The sequence below is a fragment of the Lycium barbarum genome, chromosome 4 (assembly GCF_019175385.1).
Source record: "Lycium barbarum isolate Lr01 chromosome 4, ASM1917538v2, whole genome shotgun sequence".
NCBI classification, from domain to species: domain Eukaryota; kingdom Viridiplantae; phylum Streptophyta; class Magnoliopsida; order Solanales; family Solanaceae; genus Lycium; species Lycium barbarum.
The window spans coordinates 21,685,016-21,691,015 of record NC_083340.1 but is presented as its reverse complement, the minus strand read 5'-3'; positions in this window follow the sequence as shown (position 1 = coordinate 21,691,015).

Here is a 6,000-nt window from a genome sequence, read left to right as displayed (position 1 = left end):
TCGTGTTATATATATATATATATAATGTATAAAAATAGTGCAAACTAATAATGTCCAAAAGGGTGGGCCCCATACTAAATAATACCAAGCAATATAGAAAAGAAAAAAAACTAAACCCATGCTTCGTCGTCCATTGTCCCTTAAAAAAAAGGGTGGGCCCCATACTAAATAATACCGAGCAATAAAAAAAAAGAAATGAAACTCACCATCTCCAAACTCATGGGAAAAAAAAGTGGACCCTATATTATCAAAATCAAGCAATATAAAAAAAAAAAAAAGTGAACCTCATATTAAAAAAAATATAATGTTAAAAAAAAGTGTTGGCTTTGTATTCGTAGCAAACACTAATATAATAAAATTTTAGATACGGAGCACAAACTACAATGTTATATTAATCGTGTTTTGAACATAGTATATGTATATATATTATATGCATAAAAATAGTACAAACTAATAATGTCCAAAAAAAAAAAAGTGCACCCCATAAAGGGTGAACCTCATACTAAACAACATCAAGCAATATAAAAAAATAAAAAAATAAAAAAGTGGAACGCACCATCTCCAAACTCACTGTAAAAAAAAGTGGACCCTATATTAACAAAATCAAGCAATATCAAAAAAAAAAGTGAACCCCATATTAAAAAAAATAATGTAAAAAAAAGTGCATACTTTGTATTCGTAGTAAACACTAATATACTAAAGTTTTAGATACGGAATACAAACTACAATGTTATATTAATTGTGTTTTGAACATAGTATATATCTATATGCGCATAAAAATAGTGCAAATTAATAATGTCAAAAAAAAAAAGTGCACTCCATATTAAAAAATCAAACAATATTCATGTAATTTTTAAAGTATCTCATTAAATCAATAATGATGGATTCATTGCCACGTGCGTATCAATCCATTAGTGGGAGCAAATAAAATTGATTTTCTTCAAAAAGTTAAGTAGTCTAACCATACAGTTTTTTTTTATATTAGCCTGAGATCTAATCTAGATATTAAACTGTTGTATTTGCTATTCCGCCATGTCATTTTATTTGTTATGTTCACTAAAATAAATATACTTAAAGTATTTATATTTTAAAATAAGATAGAATTTAATTAATTTTTTATTTTTATTCTTACTCTAATAAATGTGAAAAGAGATTAATGTCGTAAAAAAAAATATATCAAATGGAGATCAAATAATGAATAAGGTAAATTAGTCAAATTATAATTTTAATCGACGTTTTCTTAAAAAACCATGCAAAAAACAACATGACAAGTAAAATGAGCTAAACCGAGAATATTTACCAAAAATTAAAAAATAGTATTTCTTCGTTTAAATAGAAAATAAATTTCTACTTTGTTTCGTTTTAAACATGTAAAATTAATTTAATAATTTGAATTAGAATTATCCAAATCAAAATTTGATAAAAAATAATAAGTATTTTACACCTTTAAATTAATCGAATTAAAATTGAAAGTATCAACTGATGCTTAAATATTGCTATTGTTTTATCTCAAAGAGAGGAAAATAGTTTCCTTTTAAACAAGTCTTCTCTTTTAAAAAATATTAATAAATTTGCCGATTTTGTATTCGTAGCAAACATTAATATAATAAAATTTTAGATATGGAACACAAACTATAATGTTATATTAATCGTGTTTTAAACATAATTTACTCTCTCTCTCTCTCTCTCTCTCTATATATATATATATATATATATATATATATAATCACTATTCAAAGACAATTACATACACATAGATGCATTATAATTTAAAGTGTTGGGCCCGTGCTGCTGTCTAGTATTATTAATGGACTTGATGTTTTCCCCTTTATTTAGGAATTTTGTGCTAATTGTCCTGTTCCAGAATTCAGCCTCAGCTTTTGCTTTCACGTCTCGCTCAAATTAGATTCATGAAATTTATAATATCCAAGTAGTTTTCCTTCAACTTTAGCATAATATTCGTCAACTAACAATTCTCACTATTTCCATCGGTTAACTTATTTTATATTAATAAATTAAAATCTTTAAACATTTTCTGAAGTCGAGCCTTCATGTCATATGATAAAAATGTTGCGCAAAATGCTTGGCAAAAGTTTAATGATATAATCCATCATCAACAAGCAAATGGTGAAAGGCGAAAAGCGATTACAATTAAAATAATAATTTAAAACTATAGATAATAATCTACCATGGAATTTAATGTGTCATATTAGAGGGACCTCTTTGATTTATTAAACCTATAGTTATAAACATCCCATCTAGTTTATGAAATTAATGCTTCCTGAAATCTTTTAACTTCCCTATGTTCATTCTCAAGTAAACATAACAAGTACCACTAAGGCCGTTGTAGGATGGATGGATCTCTCCGGTCTTAACAGATATTTCGTGTTTGAGTTGGATTTTTTTAGAAGAGAGCGCTTTTTGCATTAATGAGTCTTATACAGGCCAATTCAAATAAGTCGAAGTTCCAAAGCGAACACCAAAAATCGGATGAAAAAAGAAGAAGAGTAAACTCAAGAAGTGTTATTAGAGGGATTGAATGGAAAAGAAGTAGGAGTACAATGAAATATCTTCAAAACTCAAAACGAACAATGTTTTTTTTTTTTTTTTTTGTTCTGATTTTCAAGGGTCGAACAATTAATCTATATACAATGAATTAGGTCATTGTATGGACGGCGGGAATATCTTACAAATAACAAATGTACCTCAAACGATGTGATCTTCAATTCTTCATAAGTTAATACAACTATGTGAGATTAGTGTATTTTATTGGAGGAACTGCTATCACTAGGACTGGTGCCAACAAGATAGTCTAAACAAATAAGGATGCGACAAATTTGCCCTTTTCTTAACTAGATCTGGTTGGTCATCATTCTCATTAATATATTACGTATTATTGTTAATATATTATTTACCATCCATATATTGTTATATATGTAGATTTGACATTCATTAGAATATAGTTTCATTTGGCATCAAGCACGTTATTGAAATAGTTTCTTAAAGCATTTTAGAATCAGAAAAGAACTTGTCTTTCTCGAAACTTTCTGAAGCAAAATTAGGTAAGATTCCATACCATGATAGACTGGTTGATAAGTAATAACAAAATGATCTACATTATATATCGTAATAGTATACATTTTCTTATACGATCAGTGAATTTTAATATGTGATAACAAATTTGTTACATATTATTTTTGGTTTAAGAGCAGTTGGGGTTAAAATAAAGTTCTTTAAAGCAGGTCTTTTAAGCAAACCTATCCAAGTAATGCTTTAGTTAGTACTGGATGACGAAAGCCCGTGCTAGCACAAAAAATAGTACAACACTTTTTTGTTAGTCTGTCTAAAAAAGAATGATATATTTTTATGTTTAGAAATCATTTAACTTGAAATTTTCTCTTTTACCTTTAATGAAATGATTTAAATCCACACAAATATCTATGACTTGTTTTAGACTACCAGTTTCAAAGATTTTTTTTAAAAAAAAAAAAAAAACTTCGTGCCTAGTCAAACTATGTCACATAAATTAGGACAGAGAGAGTATCTTTTAGTAATATAATTATGGAATTTTTATTATAGAAAGTATTATAATTCAATTAACTGAAAATATCAATAAATTATTTTACATAATCCGCTTCTCCCATATATGACTTTCCTGGTTTGGTTCTCTCCTACCGAGTTTCATGCCATCATCTCTTTCTACTCAACAACACTGAAAAACGCTTTTATGTGTCAGCATTTGTTGTAGTCTTAAATTTTTAAGTATAGACCAACTTCATCATTTTAAGAAAATATGTGTAAACGTTTCTTGACCGTTTATATTTCGTCTTCTTGACGTTATTCCTCATTATTTGTGTGAGACGTATGTTTTGGGTATAAGTTTTAAATCTTTTGGTTTTATGACTTCTTTAGCGGTTTTTGTGTTCAATTTAAATCGTTTTTTTTTTTAATTTTCTCTAAGCGTCCCTTTACCATTTTATGAACTTATTATCATTATTTAAATGTACTTTTTTTTTGTTGCAATTGTCTCCTACTTTTTCACGTGGATCTCACCTTATTTTTGTTTATTTCCACTATTATAGAAGAGTGGGGCCCACCTTAATTTTTTTAATTTACTATTATAGATTAATTTAAATCGTTATTTCTTTTTTCCTGAATTTCTCTTCTTTAAATTTTCTCTAAGAGTACCTTTATCATTTTCTGAACTTATTATCATTATTTAAATGTACTATTTTTTTATTTTTTTGGTTATTGTCTCCTACTTCTTCACGGACCTCACCTTAATTTGTTTTTTATATATATTTTTACTATTATAGAAGAGTGCCCCACCTTTTTTTTTTTAATTTACTATTCTAGAAGAGTGGGTGGACGACGATCCAACCCACACTTCCAGTATAGTAGAAAAATCCCAAAAGTGGAAACTATATTACTGTTACGATTTGCTATTTCTATGTTGGTCCAGAACATAGTTGGAGGACAAAAGTTCTTGTGCCTAACTAGATTTGGTTAATTTCCAACTAAAAGAGAAGTTGTTGTTGACTAGATAAATCGTCCCATTAACAATATTAAGGAATTTATCCGGGCTTTGTGTAACGACCCGTTTAGTCGTTTAGCACCTGTGAACTCGTTTTCGCTAAAATTCCCTTTTCGTAGTTTAAAGGGTATTCTTGACTTGCGGGGATTGGTGGCACGGTGATTTAATTGGCGGGTATTTTTTTAAAATATCTTTTTATTTAATATGTGTGAATAGTTTATTTACAGGAATATGAGTTTCACACATATAAGGTCTAAGTTAGTAATTAACGTATTTGGCGGAAGAACTTTATTTTCCACAGGTGGTTAAATGAATAAGTAAATTGTAAGAATTAATGGGAATATTTGCACAATATATATAAGGCATGAGGTGAGAGTATTTATTTTATTTTATTTTATTTGGCTAATATACTAATGGATTGGTAGACTAAAGTGAAATTATTTGGTTATTAAATGGTAAAAGATGTGGGTCAAGCCCACCATTCCTTTTTTTTTTACGTCATGGGTATGTATTGGGATATAACTGAGCTTTTGTTTTGGCTTAATACCTAGATGAACCCTTAAACTTGGCATGTTTTGTAAGATAGGCATATAAACTTATAAGGTGACCAGATAGACACTTAAACTTACTCAAAGTGTATTTTTCAAGTTTTTCAGTTGTTTTGAAAACAAAAATTATATTTTTCAAACACTCACAATTTTCATGGCCAAACAAGCCCTAAATATATCACAAAATATTTTTTTTTAAATGCAAAAATAAGGCAAATGCATATACATGAGACTATAAATGTGCACTTAAACCAATAAATACTCGCTAATCGCAATTTTGCAGCTTTCAATTAACTTGGATTTTTTTTTTTACACTTGAATAATTAAAAAACAATAACTTTAACCAATAAAAATCCTTAAAAAAAGAAATTTCAAATTAAGAAATTTCTAAGTTCAGTATTTCAAGTGTAAAAGAAATTTCAAATTAAGAAAACTGTAAAGCCGAGAAGAAAATCCTTAAAAAAAAGAAATTTCTTAATTTGAAATTTCTTTTTTTAAAGATTTTTATTGGTTAAAGTTATTGTTTTTTAATTATTCAAGTGTAAAAAAAATCGAGTTAATTGAAAGCTGCAAAATTGCGATTAGCGAGTATTTATTGGTTTAAGTGCACATTTATAGTCTCATGTATATGCGTTTGCCTTATTTTTGCATTTTAAAAAAAAATATTTTGTGATATATTTAGGGCTTGTTTGGCCATGAAAATTGTGAGTGTTTGAAAAATATAGTTTTTGTTTTCAAAACAACTGAAAAACTTGAAAAATACACTTTGAGTAAGTTTAAGTGTCTATTTGGTCACCTTATAAGTTTATATGCCTATCTTACAAAACATATCAAGTTTAAGAGTCTATCTGGGTATTAAGCCTTTCGTTTTCTTTATACCTAGTCTGCTAATCAAAAAGAAAACCTACACATATTCGG